Source organism: Triturus cristatus, chromosome 9, assembly GCF_964204655.1.
Source record: "Triturus cristatus chromosome 9, aTriCri1.1, whole genome shotgun sequence".
Lineage (NCBI taxonomy): Eukaryota > Metazoa > Chordata > Amphibia > Caudata > Salamandridae > Triturus > Triturus cristatus.
The window spans coordinates 365,574,832-365,599,834 of NC_140592.1; the positions used below are offsets into that span (position 1 = coordinate 365,574,832).

At 43.7% G+C, this 25,003-nt stretch overlaps 1 protein-coding gene across 2 annotated transcripts in view; it reads left to right on the top strand.

Moving 5' to 3' along the window:
- The window catches only part of TEX264 (testis expressed 264, ER-phagy receptor), a 570,054-nt gene that overhangs the window by 261,964 nt on the left and 283,087 nt on the right, over nt 1-25,003 (top strand). The window lies entirely within an intron of this gene.

Genomic DNA, 25,003 nt, shown 5'->3' on the forward strand with positions numbered 1-25,003 from the left:
AATGGGGACAAAGCAATTTGGATGCATCGATGAACCTTGTACGCATCCTTATTAAGTATGCTGAAATAGATCGATTAGAGCTCGTCAAGGAGATCGATAAAATCAATGAAGAACTAAGCTTACTTGAACCAAATGAACTCATAGCTAAAATGAAACTAGAGATCCTCGGACGCCTCAAAAAACAGGAGGACAAAATCAAAACACGTAAAGTTTACAAATTTGCTCGCGATTTAGCAGATTATGAACAAGGGAGGATCTATACTTTTGCCCGTAAATTTACCAATGCTAAAAGAATAAATAACAAAGCAGCCCCAGTCAAGGACAATACTAATATTAGATCAGAAATCGCAAGTACATCCAAAGACTCGCTATCAGAATCAGACATCAATACCTTGAGTAGCGACATAGCCTCAGAAGACAGTGACAGCATTACAACTAATGCTGAACTAAGAAGACTGAGTCTGGGGGAAGAAGTGGATTTTTTAGCGGTAGATCGGCGCAACACATTGAGACCACGGAAACAAGAACAAGCCAAAGAAAAAAATGCAACGTCAAAAGAAGAGAGCGGCGCAAGAAAACAAAAAACAAAATCAAAAAGAAACTTTTGGCGCAAGTAGAGAATCTAGATGAGAAAACTATTGTCAATCTATCATCAATAGTTCTAACAACAGCGGAGAAAAAAATACTTGGCCTAGGTTTGTCGTATTGTCCACCCAATGAATTCAACTATGTTCAAACTAGGATAGATATATTTGGATACATCCGCAAACTCAAGCTAAAAAAGTTTTTTGCTATAAAAAATGGCTTAAAAGAACAACACAAGAACAATCCCAGCAACAAATCGGGTCTCCAAATCACAGATATCCCACTGCTGCGTACTGTACATGAATTGAAAGAAGGGACGATTTTACACACAGAGGACACTGCATTGCAAATGTCCACACAACATCAACTTTCAAATATGGATATCAGGCAACAAGGGGCTGGGAGCAGCCCTTTCAAATCTAAGTCAACATTTATACCAATAATGCCCAAAGATGCCATAGATATCTTCCATGAGACGGTGACGGAAGAATTGAAAAAACTCAATCTTCAGCTGAACAAGAAAAGGCGTAAAAAGAATTACAACGAGTTACAATATCAAGCATTGATTAATAAATTGCGAAAAAATCATGAAGTGGTAATCACTAAGAGTGATAAGGGAGGTAATATCATCATCTGGCCCAAAACTGAATACATCCAAGAAGCACAAAGACAATTACAGGATTCTACTTGCTATGCAAAATCTAACTGGAAAGAGTACAATAAAGCGAAAGACTCTTTGGACAAAAAACTACACCAGTTTAAAAGAGAAGGAATGATCTCACTGGAAGAATTCAAGTTTTTACAGATAACACATCCAGTGATTCCAATAATTTATTTCATTCCCAAAATTCATAAGAAAACTGTACCTATCCCTGGGCGCCCAATAATATCAGCCATAAATAGCATGAGCGAACACGTATCCCAATACATTGACTTCTTTTTACAAGAACTAGTTAAAAAATTACCAACGTATGTAAAAGACACGGGAGATTTTTTAAGGAAAATCAAAAAGATCAAATGGGATAAAGACATGATTCTTATGACATTGGATATTGAATCCTTGTATACGTGCATAAAACATGAGACAGGATTACAAGCTATCAGACATTTTCTAAATTCAAGAGCTATTGAATCCTACGATCACAACAACATGCTACTGGATTGTATATGTTGGTGTCTCAATAATAACTTCTTTCTCTTTGGCACAGATGTATATAAACAGTTGCGTGGTGTGGCTATGGGATCCTGCTTCTCTCCCAGCTATGCCTGTTTGATGGTAGGCTGGTGGGAGGAGCAGGTTCTCAGGGGCACCCACGCGGAAATATACAACCAACATGTTAAGTATTGGTTTAGATATATAGATGATGTTTTTGTGGTGTGGCAGGGCAATGTAGATAATGCACAAATGTTTATCAATACCATCAATGATAATAATGTCAATCTGAAGTTTACATCTAATATAAACGCAGAAAGAATTGAATTTCTTGATGTTGAGGTCATTATCAAAAATGAGCAAATCACTACAACACTGCATAGAAAAACTACAGCAGGTAACTCAACCCTCCATGCCTCTAGCAATCATCCTAAACATCTAGTACGAAGTATTCCGTTTGGGGAACTTTTACGTATTAAAAGAATCTGTAGCCATGAACAAGATTTAGAGCAATGCACCAATGAAGCTATTTCAAGATTCAGAGAGAGAGGCTATAATGAGGCTGTCCTACAAGAAGCACTGGCCAAAGTAAAACTGAAAAATCGTGAAGGTCTTTTAGAACCCACAATAGACAACACTGAAGCAACACACAATGATGATTCGGCACCACGACTGATCATCACATACAATCAGCAAGAGAGAAAGATCAAATCTATTGTAAAGCGCAACTGGCCCATCATCCTCACTGATGCGGTATTGGCACCCTTTGTTTCAGACAGTCCAACGATCACTTTTAGGAAAGGCACATCAATGAGGACACAATTGGTCAGAAACAGCCCAGAGATAAGTCTCAACAAAATGTGGTTACAACCCAAACAAGGTTTTTTTAAATGTTCAAGTTGCAGAGCTTGCAAATTTGGGATTAACACCACTAGCTATATGACCCCATTTGATGCTAAACCTAAGCAAATTATAGGCAACTACAATTGCAAAACTGAGTTTGCTGTGTATGTCCTGACATGCACATGTGGGTTCAGATATGTAGGCAGCACTAAGTTGCAGGTGCATGTCAGGATATTACAGCACATTCGAGCTATTGTTAATAATAATGATGCCTATCCTGTTGCAAGGCATTTTAAACAAACCCACAACAATGATCTTAAATGCCTAAATTATTTTGTCATTAGCTCAATACCCAAACCACGTAGAGGTGGTAATAGAGAACGCTCTCTACGACAAGTGGAATCACGTTTTATTATTGAGTTGGATAGCAAACATCCTAATGGACTCAATAATACAGAAGACCTTCATAACTTTTTGTAATCCACATCATGAAGGGTCATAAACTGATTTTTAGATATACTTGTAGGTTTAGTTCTAACTAACACCCTAATAACCCCTGGTATGATCTTGACCATGAAATTCCGCATCTGTCCACCAATGGATACGGTATGAAGAATATAATACCGTAGTCCATGTAATGTAGGCTGCTCATAGACCATCATAGTGTATAATTTTTAACAATTTTAGTAGGTGCTATGAGAAGATTTATAACATGACATATTATAGTTCAATGTCAGCTGCTATTCCCTTCATTTTTATCTATTCTCTTTTAGGTAAAACACTTTAATTCCACGCACTTATGCACACATTTTTTTAAACATATTAGCACATAGCACTTTAATAAAAATACAATGATTGTACCGATGGAGTCTAGCTTAATGCAATATACAGGGATTGGAAATTTTATCACTCATGAGTTAATAGACATCTTATCGGTTAAAGAATGCAGTATTTATGGGCATGTTTGTATGCAGCTAAGGTCTTTAGTGTTTTAAGCATTTATGCAGTAATAGGCTAGCACAAGCCACAATTTGGTTTGTGCAGGTAACAAATGAATTTGTTGATATATGTATTTATATATATTTATTTGTATTTATATATATTTATTCTAGGTTTTTATCAAATCCAGATTTTATAAACAAGTTTTAATTACATGTTTATACTTTTACAAACACAGACTATAGTAATGCTGCTAAGTAGATGTTGTCTTGGTTAACACAATAATTGTGTAATAAGTTTGCACTACTTTTATCTTTATGCCCACTCTTTGACATGTATTTAAACTAGTAAGATTAGCAATATGAGTATCAAATATAAAACAAATGTGTATATATCTCCGCTGCTGACTCACCCATCGCGGTGTAGGAAAGTATTTTCTTTATGTTTATCACAGGTGTTGAGCACTAAAAAGTATAAAAACAAATAACGGACTGCGTTTCCGCATGTGATCAAGGGCACTTTGTATGCTCGAAACGCGTCATAAGGCTTGGCGAAATAAATACGGTTTGAGCCATCATTCTTGGGTCCGTGACTCTTTGCTGTGGAAACAGACATCATGAAGGAGTCGTCTTGCTAATATATATATATATATATATATATATATATATATATACGTACAGTTGATATGTTGATATTTTTGTAGATCAAACTGAAAAACTCGATATTCTAGTAGTACACCAAAATGGAGGTAGGATGATAACAATACCAAGAAACTCTCCTTTCAGTCTTTATCATAGCTGCCTGTTGCTAGAAGCTTCACCTTCAAAGAAATGTCATCATACCACCTATTGAGCAGAACCCTTTTTCCTACATGCAATCATGCCTAAACAGTTCAATCTAGGCTCCCCGTTGATCTGTTCCTTTAATAAATAATATCACACTTTTCCTCAACACTTCATGCTTAAGTGTACCCGCACCAACCCACCATGTTTCGGCATGTCTTCAAGGCTTATAAACTCAGCATATCTCACATTTTACAACCAACATTCTGCTTCAGTCCTGGTTTCCAATATGGGTACAGTGGATGCCAATGCAAGTAGGCGCGTATTGCAACTCCATCAGCGATGTGAAGTGTAATTTAAATAAGTGCTACAATACAGTACACCTCTGTGGCTTGTAGCACAGTGAGTGGTACAGATACGATAGAGCACTGGCCCTTCAGTTGATTTCTAATACTACATGGGTCACATAGTATATATCCACACCCTTCTCTTTCCTTTTAGTGCAATATATGACACGGGTAGAAGGGACCGCTTCTCTTCTCCTTTCCTGTGCTCCACTGTGAGACTGTGAGGAATGGGCCGGAGGGCCCACCTTTCAGCCTCTCTGACCGTAGTGTGAGGTAAAATAGTGGAGACACCTGATCTTTCCGTTTACAGTGCTATGTGAGATCAAGATAGATGTACCTGATGTAGCCCTTTATATGCAGTGTATAACAACGTGTCTATGCCTTTGTCCCTGTTGTGCAGTGTGGTGTACGGCATGGCTAGGAGAGTAACAAACGAGAAATAGGGGTGCCTCGTAGAAAATGACTTCTCAAATAAGCTACTAAATGTCACACACGAACATTATGTGGAAATAACAAAATACATAAACATTGTTTTTATTGATCAGGTTGAAAATATTAAAATGAATACGTATATACTTTGTGTGCATCTGAAAAGTGTACCAATATTATATTAAGTCTGTCTGATCCCTTTTGGGGAGGGGGGCATAGGGCAGAGAGGGGCTTCTTTGCCCCAATCATGGTGGCAAGGTCATTTGTTAGTGGTGCTGTGAGGGGCTGGTCCTACCACAGCTCTGAAAACTGGGATGAAACTCTTTCTACACTTGACTCTCAGGGTAGTGGGGGGGAGCAGTTGAGATTTCACGGTGGTCGTGGCTGTGGGAGGGGGGCAGGAGCTCAGATATAAAAAGTCGACCAACATAGACATTTAAGCCTTTTAAGTAATAGAAAGTACTTTAAGCACACAGTGTTAGTGAGCACTACACATTTCAAAGGTGGTTCAGTTACATGGTTGTATACCTCTACAGGATCTTATGAAATATAGATAACCTGCTTGTGCTGGCTCCCTGCCACCTCCTCTCTCTCTCTTATAACTCAGGCATAGCTATGGGTGCAGGCAGAGGTTTGAAACAGTAGTGATTACCCCAAAGATATGCTCATAGGTCAGTTGCATTGTCTTTCGACCCACCAAGTTCGTACCATCAAATGTTAGCATGAGCAGCAACACATTCCCTCTGCTCCTTTTCAGTCACAGTCTCTGAGTTTGCGCAGATACAGTAGCGTGGTACCTGTTCAGTAATGCTGTTAGTCCCATGTGGTGGCTGGTATGCTCAGTGCCTTCAAATGCCTGAGCTTTTGCATCAGAGAAGGAGACCAAGGACATCAGTGTAGCCCCCTTCAGGATGACGAATACTGAGCAGCGTGCTTGGCCAGTTGTTAGCGGTCACAGCCTTTTGGTCGACACAGGAAGGCATCCCTCTTCTGCATTTATGGCGGGTGCAAGGTGTTGCTCATCTTCTTCATTTGCAGCCCTGAGTCCAATGCAGACGGACACTCGTCTTCAGCACTTGCTCTGGAGGCCCATGTATTAGCTCTGCTCGGGTGGACACCTCGGTAAGAGTAGCAACAAATGGCCCTCAGAGCTGATGGTGAGAATTGCAGGATGCACATAGACAACTTGGGTGCACATGCATCAAGCAAACCAAAAGCGATTCCTTAATAGCGAGAAATAAGGAATCGTTATTAAGGAATCGCTTTTGGGTATGCATCAACAGATTAGGTAATCATTAGCGATTCCTTAAAAATCGCTAATTTTACCGATTATACAATAGCGGGGCATGCAAACTCCGATTAGCTATTAGCGAGTTCGGTAATTCCGAATTAGCAAATAGCTAATTCGGTATTAGCGAAATCGCAAATGACCGCGTTGCACCGGGAACGTGCAGATGACATCACCAACCAGGAAATACAGCAGCCCCACCCTCATTGCATCGACAGAGGAGCAAACAGGAGCACTGACTGCAGACTGCCTGTGCAGACTGAAGCCACACAGACTGTTCCATCTGCTAAAATACACCATCCATGGAGAAGGAAGCCCCATTCAGCGCTGAGGCTGCGCGCAAGCGCAAGTTCTCCGACAGGGAGCTGGAGCACCTAATTGAGGGAGTCTCGAGCAAGCACGATCGCCTCTTCGGCAAGCTGTCCCTTAAGGTGCCTGAGGCGGAGAAGCGCCGCATATGGCTGCGCATCCGTGAGAGGGTGAATGCAGTTGGTGTGACGCCCCGCAGCATCGACGACCTAAAAAAAAGGTGGTACGACCTCCGGAAGCGCGCGAAGGAGAGGATAGCAGAGAGGCTCCGGGACGCTAGCAGAACGGGAGACGGCCCTTCCACGGTCCAGGCTAACACTGCCCTGGAGGAGCTGGTGGAAGGTACAATTGAGCAGGAAGCCGTCGTGGGAGTGACCCAGATGGACACGTCCGGCGCAGCCACAAGTGCCCAAGGTAAGATGCATGCCTGTTGCCATACCCAGCATAGCGTAAATCCCATTCCAGGCCCCCAGCAGGATCTGAGTGTGCATGCAGCTTTGCAACACACAGCTTTACTCCTAACACTAGTGCATCATGGGAGTTGTAGTCTACTCAGGCAAGTGTGCATGTACAGGGGTAAATGCAATAACCATTCACCAGATCAGTAGAAGCTGGGTATAGACAGTATGTTTAGTGGATCACAGAGGGACATGTATGTGTGCAACACTACATAGGTCTAACTATCCCACTAACCATGCACTGTTTCACACACAGATGCATCACCTGGGGATTCAGATGACAGCGGCCGGCTGATAATCTCCGAAACACCGGTTGAATCAGACCTTGAGACAGCGCAGGATGCCCTCACATCACCTACACCTGCCACCCCACCAGCACCAGCAACAACAGCACCAGCAACACCAGCACCACCAGCACCAGCCACACCAGCTGCTGCCACGACAGCCACCAAAGCGCCGCGGCGCAGGTCCCAGGTTGCGCCCTTGGCGGTGATGGAAACACCCACCACACAAACGGGACACGGTCAGCGCGCCATCACACCACCTGATGCACCACCTGTCCGCGCCAGGCTAACACAGCGGCGCAGGTCTCGCCAACGTTCGGTCTCCTCAGGCAACCTGGATCTCCAACACACTCCTGGCATTGAGGAGAGGATGCTGTCTGTCCTGCGCGTGCAGAGCCGCCACATGGCAACCATCAGCACCAACATCGTGCACCTTGTTCGTGAAATGCGAGCCATGACTGCCGCAGTAACGGCCATGGGCACGGCGGTCAGGGACATGAGCACTGTGGTGGCAGAGGGCAATGCTCACCTCAGGGAAGATGTACAAGAGCTCACCAGTGCCATGAGGGAGGGCCATGAGTGCCAGAAGAGGAGGCACCGACAGCAATTGTTGCGTTCCGCTGCCGCTACTAAGGCTATCACGCGCCACAGCAACAGTACCGCAGTGTTGGCACGCCGCACTGTGTCCTTGCAGGTCGACCTTGGGCACTTCTGCGGGGATGTGGCAAAGGCACTGGGGCAGTTGACCACTGCTGTGGAACACTTCCAGAGCAGCACATGCAGTGCTGCAGCTTTGGGGGGGATGACGCTAGTGAGGCTGCCTCGAGTGTGAGCAGTGTGTCTGTGGCAGAGGCCAGCACCAGGCGCCGCAGTTCGCGGGCATCCACGGGGACAGGCCGTGGTGAGGCTTTGGAGACACCTGAGCGGAGGCTTGGGGTACGTGGGAAGCGCCACTAGACAGTTGGACATGCATACAGGACCATGGTGGGGCAACCATGGACATCCACTTACTGAGTATGCACAGGCATGACTTTAAGGCACCTTTTATTTTACTTTATGCAATTGGAGCATGATTTACATAGCTAGGTTTGTTGCACAAACCTCAGTGCTACTGTGCATTAAACAGTTGCACCCCAAACTAACTTGTAATGTTTCATTTTCACATGTTTCAAAAATGATTTTGCATGATGTATGTCCGCCTCCTATGGCCCTCTGCTGTGTTAGGGACGTGTGCCTGTCGTTGTTGGGCGGGTGGTTGGTCATCCCGGTGGTCGTCATTCCTGTCCACCTCTATGGGTATCCCCCTTCTGGTCGCAATGTTGTGCAGCATTGCACATACAGCAATTATCCGGCAGCATGTTTCAGGTTTGTATAGCAAGGCGCCGCCAGTCTTATGTAGGATTCTGAAGCGACTCTTCAGAATACCAAATGTCCTCTCTATGACATTCCTAGTGCTGATGTGTGCAGCGTTGTAGCGATGTTCCTGTGGGGTTGCTGGATTGATGTATGGGGTGAGTATGTATTCACGCAGGGCGTAAGCACTGTCACCTAGAAAATAGAAGCATAGACTTAGCATTGGTGATGTACATACATGTGTGGTGTTGGTGTGGGGAAGCGTATTTTTACGTACCTAGCAGGAGTCCCTCTCCAAATTCTCCGTTGATTAGTCGCCTGTGCATTCCACTGTGGCGGAAGATGTAGGAGTCGTGTGTGCTCCCCGGGAATTGTGCCACTAGGTCCGTTATGATGTTATTGGCATCGCACACAACCTGCACGTTGATTGAGTGGTATGACTTGCGGTTCCGGAATATGTACTCATTTGCTGCGGGTGGACATATGGGGATATGCGTACAGTCGATGTATCCAATCACATGTGGGAATTGTGCCACCTGGTAGAATGCCTGTTTGGTGCGGTCCAACTGCTGTGGGGTTGTGGGGAAGCTGATGTGGGTGTGTAGCATTGTCAGCATGGCATCTAGGAATTTCTTGAAGAAGCGTGACAGTGCGCTTTGCGATACGCCTCCGGCCACCGCAATTACCCCCTGGAAACTCCCTGAGGCCAGTAGGTGAAGGCTGCATAGGACCTGAACGTGCGCAGGGATTGCATTGGTCCGGTGTGTCTGGTGCTGCAGTAATGGTTCCAGGTCTGCAATCAGGCGCATGATCATTGCACGATTGAGGCGATACTTCTCGTACACCTCGTCCTCATTCTGCCCGAGCAAGGTTATGCGCAGTCTGAAAACTCGCTCCTGGACCCTTCTCCTGCGCTGTCCTGCTGCATTGATGCGCATCCTCCTTGCAAGCACGTAGAGGGCAGCCATTTTGTGGGAGCCAACAGGGTCTCCTGGGCCACATTTAAGGGTTTTGTGATTGCCTCAATCATTTGCACATGTTGAATTTTTTTTTTTGGATTTGCGTTTTTTTTTTTTAACTTTACCTCCAGGTTTTGATTCCCCTTATTTAGCTCTGGCAAAATAGCGATTTTGGGGTTTTTCGTTATTAGCGACTGTTGTTGCATTGGGGTGCGATTCGTTATTTGCTATTGGCCCTTTCCGGGAGCTAATAGTGATTTCGGTATCTGCTAATCGGTATTTAGCGCTTCGGTAATTTTGCTTTTTGGTTATTAGCGATTCGGTATTTAGGCGTATTTTTTTTTGCGATTCGTTATTTGCTCACGTTTTGGGTTCATGCATTTGAAGTGGGTATTTTTTAATCGGTAATGGGTGATTTTTGCGATTCGGTATTTTACCGACTGGATTTTGGCTTGATGCATGAGGCTGTTGGTTAATTATTCTTTATGCAGCACGTGGTGAAAGTTGCAGTAGTAGAACCCGGGGGCCTTCATACTTGGCTCCCTTTCAGCACCCACCTACTTCTGGGTGCCTCACAACCTGGGAACATTCTGGCGCGTCTCCTCCTGGAACTCTGTCTTCATGTGTGGCCAAACACTCTACTCTCCTCTCTGAGCAGCTAGGCAGAATGCTGGATGATTAGCAGCACCTTAACTTCTCCAGCAAGTGGGGTGGTTTGGACCCACTTTTACACACATTTTCCAAACATCACTTTTGGATCCACTGTCTCAGGCTTCAGAATGGTTTGAGTTGATTCTCTTTAAAATGTAATTATCAGGATGGTCTCCAGACATAGCGTTTGTGTAAAGTGGTGTTATTACAACAGGTGGCAATGTGGCTGGCTTCAAGCTGGAGTATCCAAAACATAGGCTCAATGAAGTGTGAGTGATCTGCCCCCAGCTGCCATCACCTTCCTGAAGCAGTAATCGGGAGCCATACAAAAAGGCAGGCCCTGCATAGAAACTTCCTCACCCTAAACAACAAACTACAGTACCACCCCTCACCCCTAGCATCTACCAAATTGCAGTGCTTGGGAAGAACTAATAAACAGAAGCCATTTGCTAACTAAGCTGCATCGTTGAATTTCTAAAGGCAGCCCTGTCTCCATCCTTTTCACTGCAGTGCCTGTGTCCCCCATCATCCAATGGAACCTTACATGAGATGGGTCAGTGAACAGTGCTCTCTCTGACGCTCAAAAAGGTCTGGTTTCCCTATAAATTTACAAAACAGAGCATGCCGCCACCATCACTTCATGTGATGTGCCCTGGGCAAGTACAGTAGTCCATTGGCCTAATATAAGGGCATGCATGGTGCATCCCTTCAGGTCACAGGATTGGTCCTGATCTTCGTATTGTTAGGGACTGGTCTGTGAGTCTGCACCAATGGTAGGTTACTTGATGCCTGGGCCAAAATAAAAGTCAGGATGCCAGTTTCACAGGCAGCCTGACACTCAGTGCCACACCCATTTACCATGTAGGGGATATTTCTGTCCCAACAGTATGTAAATGCATAGTACAAAGAAATTAATAGCAAATTTAGGTCACTTCTATATCACATTAAATCTGGGATGTACCCACATTCTATCCAATGGACAGCATGATACTCTACAACTCCTAACACGCACACACGCGGGATACCCCTCACATTTGGTTTGTCAAGTCTAAAAAGCATGTGTAATAGAAAATCTATCCTACAGAGGGCAAGTAAAAAATCGATACAGGGAGCAGTTGAATTTGTGCAGTTTATGTGTCATTGACCTTTCCAATCCCTACAATAGACATGGTTAACTTACCAAATGGAGTTCTTTCAGCAATGTCAAAGAGATTCTTATGACATATTTACTGTTTCGACTTCACATAATTTAGACAAGCCTTTGGTAAAATAGAATCTCAAAAATATAGCAAGTTAGTGCATAGACATTTTAGAGTGAGAATATATTTTGTGATCATGAAAATCACAGGTGTTTGCTTAAGTTGTGGCAGAAACTCCTGAACTGAGTCCAAATATTCAATATCAGTCTGGCTAGATTATCCACATGTATGTAAGGAATCCCAATATGAAAGGAAGGGGAGTAATGTACTATACCAAATCACTTTCATCAAAACATTCGAGCAGGGCAATTCAACACTCTGTATCCTCCTTGAAAGGTATTTCAGTGGTGAAACCTTCATAAGAAGAAAGTATTAACGTCTGCAGGTAAACATGACTGAAACTATGCCTTTCATGCTTGCTGGAAGACAGTGGTGTCTCCTCCGCTAAGGCGGAGGAACGTCGCCCCACAAGGGAAATAAAATGATAATAGCTATGTTATTTATCATATTATTTTTCACTATTGTCGTGCGCTTTAAAGGTGCGGGCAGGGCGGGGCTGTGCCGGCCGCAGAGCAGGGGGAGGAATGAAGAACACACTCTAAAGTGTACCTGACTGTTTGGCCGGCCGTCTTGGGACGTCAAAAAGCCATACGTTCTTTGCATGTTCCCTACCAGGCTGCATTACACAGCCTGGTGAGGAACATGCCCAATCTTCCACTCCCCGTCTGAGGACTGAACCATGGTGCCCAGACCAAACACAACGCTGGATGGCAGCGTTGCAATTGGCTTAGGAGAGGGAACCTGCGTGGTTCCTGTTCCTACGTGCATCGGGTTGTGGATGTGGAGGAAGAGGAGGCGGGAGAGACGGCCACCAGGATGGTAAGGGGTTTTCTCTTTATTTTTTTATTTTTTTAACCCCGCACTTCCCGCCCGCCCTACTACAATTTCCCTGTAGCAGCCGCTACTGCTGGAAGATCTGAATTTGTAGGCTGCTACTGGAGGTGATGGTTTCCTCCTCAGACCGTGAGGGTGGAGGAAATAGGTGAATCACAGAGTCAAAATTCAACGATTTTGAACTCCTACTGTGTTACTTTTGAGAAGGTTCTCAGAGGCAGTAGAAGAGAGATGTGCACATGCTCAAACTGTGCTGACTCTATCATCATTACAGTAGCTTTCCTATCACATTCATAGTGTGGTTTAGCTCACCCATCAGCTTTTTGAGTGAGAGCGAGGTAAGAGATCATGAAGGCCAATAGTCATGACACATTGTGAAAAACTCCACGAGACTCTAAAGTCACGGCAAAATCTCATGTTACTTCCCGAAGCGGGAACAACCCAAACCTATGATAGAAGAACTGTGAGCTACTCATTCTTCTGCCCCCCCACCCTCCCCGCTTCCTGCTAAGAAGACTCACAAACAGATCTGACAGACTCACCAGGTCATGGGTCCGATACCTTGGTAAACCTATGGTCTTTTTATGGGAAACCAAACTCTTTGTTTCAAAAGTCGTCAGAGTCTCTATGGAGAAATACTTTTTGGACTCAGAACAAAGACATTGCATAATGATAGCAGTGAATCTGAATTGAAAATATGAGTGAACTGATTTTTGTTTTTTAAGTTCAGTATTTTCTGCGTAGAAATATGCTCTCTCTGCTTATCTGTCTGGTAGCACTAAGTCCTTGCATAGCCGAACTTCAGTCCTACTAAAAAAAACCTTTGAGGGAGTTGATACCTTGCTCAGTGAGTGCCAGACCTTATTTGTGTGGCAAGTTTTTCATCTTTAGAAGGGTCGCTTGTTTCCTGAGGGCACCAATTATGTGATTTGGATGGCACTATAGCCTCATCTCTAATGCAGGTAAGTGTCCCCGCAGAAGCCACTCTCTCTTTATGAGAAAGTACACATTTATTTGTAAGGCAGGTTCATCTGTAGGGACCTCCGAGACCTTCTCTGTAAAGACTTTCTATAATCCCACAAGATCTGTGTTATAATTATGTCCTGTTTCCCCATTTAGTTCTTTCCTCATTTACTCTCTCTCCTCCTTTGGAACCTTCCTCCTTCTCCTGCCCCCCCCCCTCCCCTGTCCAGCTGTTGGTACTTTCTTTTGTTGGCCGAGAGGCTACCTTAGAATGTTGGCGTAACGTTCCTAGTGAAGAGCACTAGAGACGAACTGTGGAGCACTGTGGAGGTGGAATAAAGAGGTTCTTACCTGCATCGGCGTGCTGTCATCTTTTCAACAATCTGTCTCTTCTGAACCTTTTAACAGCATCAGGAGGCGGTCTGTCCTATCAAGTTCCACGTTGCAGCCATTCTTCTGGGATCAGAGATCCCGGATCGGTTTTGCTCTTTTAATCGAAGGAAGCCCCACTGCCCTGTGCATCCCTTTTCCCTTTCCTATAGACCTTGCCACCTCTTATATGCACAGAAGGGAACTATGGAACCCATCTACCTTCTGTGTGTGAAATGAGTAAAGCTAAGAGTCAGAAAAGACAAGAACTCTCATACAGAGCATTTTACTAGTCCTGCGTGTATGTCAATTTAACTCTTCCTGTCTCATTCACCTGCACTTCCTTGAGTTCCTTATTGCCTTAATCTCCCCACCTCTATGCCGCTCTTTCTCTTTCTACCTTGTAGAAAACTTTGTTCATCTTAGCCCACTTGCCTTTCTTCTTTTCCCTAAATTAATGCAAATAACTTCATACCTATGACGTAATCCAACAATAGTCCTTGAAACATGCATGAAAAACATTGTGAAGATGTGTACCTGGGGTTCTGGCTGCAGAAAATTAATGTTACACCCTGACTCTAACCTGCTGCCTGAAACTTTGCAGCTGAATCTTCTTAGCACCTCATAAATTCATCTTCGCATATTTTGTTGTTGAGTGAGTTTGTCTGCCTTCTCTCTTGTGCTCTCTCATTCCCTTTTCTGATCTTCTCTCTCTGATCACTGCCTCTCCACTTACTCTCTTCACCTGGCCCCTTTCCAATGCTTTTCATATCTCACTCACTCTGTGTTGTGTATTTCTTTCTCTCCTATCTCTATAGTTACACGGTACACAATTTGTGCATCAGCGGGCTGTGTAATACAGCTGCGTGAATAAGCATTGAGTTATGTCATTCACCTTACTCGGTAGATGCTTTCACTCACTTGTACTCCGTAAGGCAGGGCTGCATGCAGCTCTTCCGAATGAGAAGTCATTCCCTATGGAGGTGCCATTTAAGAGGTCTAGGGCAGGTTTTGTCACTTGCCAAACTGTCCTTCTATCTGTCACTGCTAGCTCTGCTCGATAAAGAAGACCACTCTTAAAGAGTGCTATCTCTTTGAGTGAGTGTTCGTCCTACTCTCTAGAGCTGGGCTGCCCCTTTGCGAGAGACTATCTCTCATTTTAAAAATCCTCAAGGTGAGCTATTGTTCTTTAAAATAGACAGCTTTCTCATCTTAGAAAGCCTGTTGTCTACACTTATCCTGGTCTGTTAAGCATGGCAGTGTCACTTCAGAATGTTCGGTTGTATTGGTTTCATTAGCTGACATTGCAACGGAAACGATGTACTTGGACAACAAAGGCAGTGCCCGAGCACCTTCCACAGATGCAGCAACATGAACTGTAAGAAAATGCTTGTGGGCTGCATGGTAGTTTGCAACTTTAAAAAAGTTTTTCAAAGTTTGCTAAGTTTGACCATGAGCGCTTTCCTTTACAACGATTTATTGCGTTGAATTAAAATAAGGGGTGATTTATTTTTCCTTTAACAATTCATATCTCTGGAACCCTCCGATGGATGTTTGTCATTGAGGTGTCATTTTAAAGATAGAAATATAACACATATATATATAAATTGCTGTTGGCTTTTTTCTGTGTCTTGTTTTTTTCTAATTTCACTGTTTCGGGAATTTTAAATGCTTTAAACTTGTTGCTTTGATAAAGCCTGACTGCTCAGAGCAGCAGCTACCCAGGGGTGAGCTGATGTTTTTCAAACAAATCTGATTGGACCCAATAGATTTAGGGAGTTTTTTACACAGTGTGGTCTAACAACCACACCAGATAATAAAACACTTTCCTAACATAAACCATGACAGTGTGTTAGCTAAAGAGGCGACTTGGACAAATGATGAAGCAACACTTGAGACAAAACAGTTCTAAAGGTACTCACAACAGAGCTTTTGCTGGTAAGGATGTTTGTTAAACGCTGATAATGGCGGTAATTTCCCTTGGGTCTGGGGAGAGGGATTCCACTTTAGGAGTACCAGGAGCTCAAGGATCTGAACCTGGATGTGTGCAGGGCGTTTGCGGATAGTCGGTGCTGCTGGCTTTGCAAGTAGATAGCATCAATATCAGTGTAGGGGTGGCTTTTGCTAAAGAAGGATCGTAAATCACGAATGGATTTTAGGTTTAAGATGAGAAATGTGTATAGGGCCCTTGTAAATTGAGAGCCATCATGACTGGTATCAGAAGAATGAGGAAGAAGTGCATTTGGAAGGTTGAACAGAATGAGTGGTGAAGCTGAGAATATTGTCCAGAAATAGCAAGCGTTAGTGTGGAAAACCAGTTCGGTGTGAGGAGGTTGTTGACGCAGTCCAATTTGCTGAAGAATAAATAATTCATCATGGTAGAAAGGTAAGATAAAATTGGATCTCCCATATTGTGAGAAAGTAAGAGCAGACAGGAGAGACATTAATGGCTACTGTTATGATAAAGTTTGAAATATGCAAAGTACTGTCAAAGTGCACCACATGGCAGGGCAGGAGGCAAGGCAGAGGTGCCCTCAGGAGGGGTTTGGATGGCTGATTAGATGTTTCTGGCTTGCAAGGTTCACATGGAATAGTTGATTTCTGTCTTGGTTGAGTTTGCATGAGGCAGAGCAACACCATTGCATGAAAAGTGGCAGAGATGCAACTAGTCACTTGCCTTTTGGCATGAATGGGGAAATAACAATATCATTTGATGTCATCGGCTAACAGTTGGTTAAAAAAGTAATGGAGCTGTAGGTCAGGACAGTAATGTAGAGACCAAAAAGAGGATAGGCCAAAATATAGAATCTGGGGGTACCAAGAAGAAGAGGGGTGGTTGTGACTTTAGAGGAGCATTAAGATATGGGATAGCAGCAGCTTGGTAAGTTGAAAGCAAGCCAGTACAGTGATGTACCTGGAATATTTTGGATAAATTAGATATTGCTGCTAATAGAATGTTCCAAACCGCTTCATCAAAAGCAGTGGAGTGGTTGAAAGAGGGCTAGTATTGGCTAAATATGCTTACGGTGGCTATTCCAAAGTTTCGGGTAAACACGGACTTGATATTGTACTTAATGAAAGCTTTATTGCAAGTGGTTTCAGAGGTTGTTGGAAGAGAGATAGTGGCAAGTCTCTACAGTTCTTGTAGCAGAGAGGGGAGGAGGGAGATGTTGCTGTTATATGCATGGTTGGGAGGGGTTAGCCAAGATGCTGTGTACTGGTATTGGTGGTCTTCAAACATCTCTGCTAGTAAGTACGTTTTTGGTTGAACAACTGAGGCAGAAGGCATAGTATGAGCAAAGAAACTGGAAACAGATCGGAGGCACCAGGGTTTTCCTACATCATTGTTAGGGGTGTGTTCCGAATACCTCTTTTAAAGAGACTGTTTGAGGCAAACACAATTAATCTTGAATGACTGGCCTGTCTCTTTCAAGTGGCATCTTCTCGCGGAGAAAGTGAAATTATTAGTCTCTGGTCATGAGAGTGACCCAGTAGGCTGACAGTCTGTCATTCATGCAGCTTCCCGCCAGGAACATCATTGCTCCTCGTGTTGGCATTTTTTCTATCCATGTTGGCTTTGAAACATCGCCTTTAAGGGACTGTGAAATTTCTGATCTACTGAATCATGTTTGTGCTTCTCTGACAGGATAAGGGAGCTGTAGGGAGGCCTTTGAAGGTTCTTCAAGGATTCTCTCACTGGCCACTTATTCTAAAAACAGGTTTTGTCTTTTTCTGTACAGTTATCATTCAAATACGATGTTTAGATGTTTTTCCTGTGTTCTCCGTTTTACTTTACCTCTTATTTAGTTCCGGTGTTAGCCAAAACCTTTTGATATTCAAAAATGATAATTAGAATATACTTACTGTCATGCAGCCCTCTTCATCTAATGGTCTGTTGTTGTATCCTTTACGTTCAGGTTTTATCCACCACACTATACTGCATGGGCCTGTCGTTCAGCCCACTTGAGCCTCTGCTGCCCTTTATTGTAAGTGATGGCTTTTCGCTTTTGCACAGAGTGCACTTCCCCCAAAAAACCTACTCACTCAAGGGTATGGGACTGTAGTGCTTTTTTCTTATTTTTCGAGTGTCTTTTGGCACTGCTACCTGGTTCTCAATTACGCTTACATTGTAAGGCATCTTTCACGGGCACCGCAAGCATTGTACATTTTGAATGAGTTTTAATCCCATTCAAAGAGGACCATCTGTGCAGGTACACACGCGGGTGGTCATCTTTGAATGTGCTTCAAACCCATTCAAAGATGGCAATGAATATCTGCTTGCTCACACACAGGTGACCATCTTCAATGTTTCTGTAAAACTTTAATACAAAGATGGCCGGCTGTGCATGCATAAACACGTCAGCGGGCCTGGCAGCCATAATTGTCAATGTTTTTGTAATAAAGATTTATAGAAAGTTTTAAAAAGCAAGCATTGGCTATGGGCATAGGCTGTTAGTTAAAAATTCCAAACATTGACTTTACCAGCGCTTGTTTTTATAATTTATGTAGAATTGCTTCCTCCAAGTCTATGCGAGTTAATCCCGATCTCCTTGCATATTTACAAAACACTCTTCTTTCTGCTTCCATTTTCTCTTTTTCATGTAACCTTAGTCCTGGCTTCCTGCTCTCTAAGTTGTTCTTTGTTCCGTCAAGGTTCCTCTCTGTTCATCATCAGTCTACCCTCAGGCATTTTCTTCAAGACACTGACTCGCTCTCTTTGCCCTTGTTCTTTCTTTAATTGCCCCATCTGTTTCTTTTCTCCCCTTCTCTTCCCACTCATTTTTTTCTCTCCTTCTCCCTGTACCTCTTTTTCTCTCTTCTTCTGTCACTTGTCCTTTTATTTATCCTATATTTACAGTGTGACTTGTTAATATTGCATGACCCTGTGTCTCCAGAGATTTCAGGTGTTTGTTTCTTTGGGTTGATGTTTCAGGCTGCAGATGCTCTCCACTCTGTGCACGTTCAGCTAGTTCTCAGAAGACCCACATAAACCACTAAAGGGGAGAAGGAACGAAGGATAAAAAATCAATATCAGATGAGAGTTCTTAAGCAACAGGGGCTCTTCTGTTCGAGCCTAAACCTCAGCTGAAAACTGAAGCTCAGGCGGAAATGGCAGTAGCCAGCTCAGATTGGCCTTTATAGTTTTAATATTATCACGGAGAAGGCTATCGAAAGAGAAGTACTGCTTGGAATCCAGTATTAAACCTTGGCCAAAAGTTAGCCGCTGGTCCATATTGGAATCATGGCCCTAGACAAGGTGTTGATAAGCGGTTACTATAGTGGGGGTAATGGCCAAACCTCTCCAGGTCCTTGTGCCTCAGCTGGACAATTGTGGGCATGGAGAGCAGCTGCATGTTGTAGTCTGCAAAAGAAAATGATTAAATCCTTTATTCTGTTCAGAGGTTTATATTATTATAAGAGTATAGTGTTGTTTAAGTGAGATCTTCCTATCTGGCCCCATGAGCTTCCAATAAATCGTTTTTTCCTCAGACACTCTCACACACATATTGGCCGATTGTAAGGAGTTGCACTAGATAAGTAAAAATTTCAAGATGATAAATGGCAAATTGAAAATGTTCCCGATTGTGGCACCCACTCCCTTTTACATCGCAGCTGGTGCAAGGATCCCCTTTAGATTAGACTAGATCTGCCCCTCTCTCTCTTGTGCCAAACTTCTTGTGTCTTTGAGCCAGCCTGATTTGAAATGTTCTGTGTTCCTTGGGTTTTTCTTGTCCATCGGTAACTTAGAAATATCTGTCAGTGTCAGTGGATGAGCATATAACCTCCAGTCTGGAAGCATCCTAATGCCTTTACCCTGCATCCTTTTTCTGTTGTGTAAACCTAAATACATCACTTACCTTTTCTACATCACTTACCTTTTCTTTGTCAGCCACAGTCAGAGGAATCTCATCGCTGGTGTAACTTTCTTTTAGGCCTGCAAAAGGAGGACTCTTGCAGGCTTGGAAACTCTGCTTATACATACAAAAAAAATCTAAACTCTTTTCAGGCTGTGTTTTCAACCAGATATATACATCCTTGTAAAAACGAAGCCTAAATCCCCCTCTAGCTACACTCATTTTATAATGGTGAGTGGTCCATCTTTAATCTGATTTCTTATCTAGATGCACCGGCCAGAATGTTATGTGAATTTAGAAAACACATACGTTTTAAATATGTTTTATAAAAATTTCATCGTACATCTTTATATCAAAGGAATAGCTGGAATAAGAGAGCATTGTTTCAGTTCTCCCTAAAAGAGGATAAGAATGAATGTAATGTGGGCTTTTAGATCGATTTCCACCCAGAAACATTGTTTGTGCTTGCCGCTTAATAAAGCGCAAACTTGTCCCAAAGGCATCAAAGCACTTTACATGAGCATCAGATTACATTATATAACGTCAGAATTGTTTTTTTTTTATAGACGCAAGGAGATTAGGTTATTTGCCCATAGTCACGGAGTGGTGAGCTAACGCCAGGACTAGAACCTGGCTCCCTAGTTTCAAAGTCAGCAGCTCTGGCATGGTTAGACCTCATCTCCTCATCATTTCTGAGTGCAAAACACCTCAAACATGGTTATATTGAAGTGTTAATTATTTTTTTATTCTTAACCCTCCCTGGAAATTCATGTTTGTGTGTGAATAGTAATTGTGGGATATGACTTACACTTAACACCATCTCCCATAAACTAGGCCTTCAGTGCTCAGTAAAGTTGCCCTGGAGAGGCGGCGGGACTTTGAATGCCACCCTTTCAGCCTTGTTTAAGTACTTTGTAACCTCATTCGTGGGGAGAGCATACAAGTTTACCTTTTATACTGCAGTAATGTCAAAATAACTTCAAGTTTTGCACTTGGGAAGTTTTGTGGGACCAGATTTCTGACAACCTTCAACACTCAGTTACACTGCTATAAAGTTAATTTTAAACCTTTAAAACAGTTAAACTGGAAACTATTGTGGAAATTCAAGGGTTTGTGCTGGGGGCAGTGAATGTAGATGCACAGAAGGAGCAGTGCATCTAATGGCAGCAGGAATAAATGAAAATCTATTTGACTCCTGGGTTGATTGTAAGGAAGTACACAGAGAGGGACTCACCCCCTCTGGGGCCTAGTGAGGCAGACATGCCGCATGAGCTCTTTTTAGGTCGAGCCTAGAGCAGCGCTCTTTCGCTGCTCTAAGAAAACGACCTCTTGGAATCACTCTGGACTTTTCACACACTTGTGCGTTTGTTTTGTTTTTAGCATTTTTTCTATTGGGCTTTGCGTGTGTCTTTCTGAAAAGACAGCACGCAAGTGGGCAAAGGCGAGTGCATGTCTCACCTTTCCCAGGAAATGTATCCGCCCACGGCCTACGGCTTGCGGTTACGAGCAGGGGCGCCATCTGTTCGGGGTCATGTCACCATCTGTTTTTAATGAGCGTGTTTGCGTTCGCCGCGCTGCCGTGCACACTCACCCCGCTTCTCTCTCGCGCCATTCTTTTTATCCAACCCTCCCATCACATGCACATCCCTGCCAATGCTCTGTTTTCAATGAGAAACTTGTGCATTCGCTGTCATGCTAGGCCCATTGCTGTTGACTTGTAGAAGGAGGAAGGCAGCAGAATCGTGTTTTGACAGGGCCGGCAGAGGCAGCGAGGCCTCTGCTTGCACACATTGCTCCTGATTTTCTCTACTGTGCTCGCTTTCTGATTTGGTACTGGCATTCTATAATGCAATCTTAACTTTATGGCAAGCACCCTATTAATCTTATGTTTGACCTCACAACCACTGGTTCGAACCCCAGCACGTTGGCTCAGCCTTTCATCCTACTAGAGGCCAACTGACTAATTAACATTCATTTGTTTGGCAATGAACATCTGTTACTCGGCACCAAGATGCAGCATACTCCAGCCCGCCTTCACTTGCACACTGGGATAACTCACTTTCGCCTCCTGTCAATTCGGCTTCTGATTTTCTATACTGTGCTTGCTTTCTGATTTGGTATTGATTTGGTACAGGCATTATATAATAGGAGCCAGCAGCGGCGGCACGCGGGCTGACATCTGTTTTGGGTCAGATTTCATTTCCAGGCCTTGCCGCTTTCATCAGAAGGCGCGTCCCTTCCACCCCACCTCCACAAGAGTGCGCTTTCATTTTCTCTAACACACAAAGGAACAGAAACAAAATCAATTACGGTGACATCTTACTTTTCAGCGGAATCATCAGCACCGTCTAATGAGCAGGCCGTGGCCAACAAGCCTACCCTGGAAGGCAACAAGCAGCTGCTACAGTAGTTAAAGCTCCTTAAAGACCACTCATGTCTTGGGGAGGAAGGGAACGATACTCTTGGGGTTTCAGTAAATAGCTACATTGTGATGCTTAACCATTTGTTGACCGGATGATCATGCTTCTGGTTAAACAAAACAGAAGAACGTTAGCAGTCAGCATTTTACCCTAACTGTTGTGGAGATAAACCTAACATCTACAGCAGGTAGGCACAGCGTAACTCTACAGAGTGCATCTTTTCGCTCCCCCACCTCTGGAATCTGTAAGCACTTCTCCTTTCTTTCCTTTTTATTTTTTGCATTATGTAGCGCGAATGAAGGTATCAAAGCACTTTACATAAGTACTAGTTCCATTACAGAAATCTGCCCAGTGGGTGATAATGTGTTGCATGGCTAAACACTTACAAGGTCCCAAAGGCGAGACCTATTGGCTATGCCAATGCTTGTTCACCTTGTGAACACCTGTTCCTGAAAGCAGAGGTCCTTCAAACAGAGCAGTTGGACTTGGAGTTTTAGATACTCAGGCTAGTGTGACTGGAGAATAAGACAGAGACAGACTCAAAATGGAGCATATTTGGGGAAGATGGAATCCATGCCTTTGCAACAGAGAAGCTGAAGTCCCTGTTATAATTTGCTCTTCATATTTATTGTGGGCAATAAACGTTGTCTAATGTATTTTGCTCAACATTCACATCACCTTCCAAGAGCTAGGGCATGGCTGTTTGACCAAGTAATCTCCAGAGAGTCAATGAGGCTTTAAATGCCTTATCATTTTAAACAAATACCCAACGTCATAATCAGCAGAGAACCTGTGCCGTCCTCCACTTTGATAATGTTGACTGCCCCCACAAAATCAAATACCTGGACAAGGTTAGACATCTAGTGTGAATGAAGGCAATTATATGGCCCGCTTTTTTCATTTAACCATTTTAAGGCATTGCACAGCTTAGAACTACTCCCACTTTTGGGCATAAAAAGGACTGTAGGGGGGGTAGGTGGGAGGGTGTGAAGTTTTTTTCTAAATGTTTGCAGGGAGATTGTTAAAACACCTAGACATGAGATGGAATACACCCTGGTTCTTAAGTGGGTCTTAAAGACCGTTTGCTGGCACCGTAGGGGAGTTAGTACAATAGTTTCTGTGATGTTAGGACACAGATTCTTGTGTGTGGCAGTTTAACAAACAAGGAGTACTTTTTGATCAAATATTTTGTGATACCATGCCGTTTTGAGAGCGGCTGTACAGACGTGGTCAGGGCATATGCAGAGGAGGTTCTTACAGGAAGTGTAGCTGCTGCAGTCTCCAGTAGGGGCAGCTATGGCGAATGATGTCTGCATTCCCACTGGGAAAAGACTACGGTGACCGATCTCCACAAGGAATGACATGCCTTTTTTGTTCCACTCCTGCCAGTCAGCTGACATGGTTGAAAAAAGGTAGCATAGCAGCTCCTTGTACAACGCTGGTCTTTTGTTGAAAAGTTTACAACTAAAACTTAACTGGTTTCCGCATTGTTCCTCTGTGCAAGAGGGACAAGCCCAGGCAAAAAATGAATTATTTCAAATCATCGACAGGGTGGAACAGACAGCCGTCCTTCCAGGCTCATAAAAGCTTAACTTGCTGTTATAAATTCTTCTCTTACAAGAGGTCCCTCTTGGAGTTGATGTCTATGTGTTTTTTATCTGTGTTGCAGGAAAGCCATTGCAAGAGTTTTTGGAGGGCAGCTTACTACGAAGACAATATCCAGTGTCAGCCATTTCCATACTATTCTTTGTGATTCCAATTTGTGTGGCACCGTTTTCTCTTCTGAGTAATGAAGGGACCTTGCTACCATTAACTCCTTTGCATTAAACTTTGAAACAGGGTGAAGGGGTTATGACAGAAACAACTGAGGGAAAACACGAAAGCCTGAAGACCGGGATAAATGGTGAAACTGGTAGAATTGTGCCTTCAGGCGGGACTTCTCTGGGATGTTTTCTTCAGGAGTTTAATTAGAAGAGTATCTGTGGTGTCACTGGTATATATATTATCTATCTTCAAACAGCGGCAATGATTTCAGTAGATCTCTGCTACTTGACATTTGTTTTTGTTTTTTGCGTGCAACGGGACTGTATCCAGTTTGGCTAACGTGGGAGAACTGAATCCCCACTTTTTAGGTCTCGGCTAGCGAAGGCTGCGCTTGCGCAGTCTCGCTTGCGAGATTTAATGACTTTGAGAAGAGGGGCTTGCACCCGCCCCTCTTCTCTCCTGTTCTCCATTGGCTGGCCTCTTAAATGCTGGCCAGCCACTGGAGAAGAGGTCAGTCACTCCGATTATGCCCCGTCCTTTTCGGATCGGGGGGCGTGTTTTTTGCGAGAAGTCTCAGGGAGGAGACAACAGCAAAACACGCCCCCGAATCCGAAAAGGACGCTCCCTTTCTCCGAGGCATTTCTGCTGTGCCTCGGAGAAAGGCGGTGGTGTCTTTCGGTGCCCTCCATTAAATTCGATCATTTATGTAGCAAAGAAAATAAAAGTAATTGTCGCTTGCAGATTTTAACTCTCAATGTCTTCAGTCTCTCACATCAACATTTGTGCACGCTCTCTCGGCTCGCGGGTCATCGTTACACAATTCAAGCTGTTTTACCGAGCGCCAGGCACGTTTTACGAAAACCACCCCCTCCCTCACAAACATTTATTTTATAGAACTCTGGTTTCTCTGCCACAATGAACCGTGCTTGGACTATGGTCTCCGCTCTGGCAAACAGTACTTCGACCTCCTTAACTTCCTTTTATGTTGTGGTGCTACAACTCGGCGTCTTGCCTCATTTCCGGTTCTAGTTTTGCGTCGAAATGAATTTTGATGGCAAAATGTGGCATGGAACATTCACCACTCCAACTCGACAGATTAAGAAATATATCCCAAATTATATATAACAGTCGGTAGACGCATGCCTCTACAGTGTTCTCT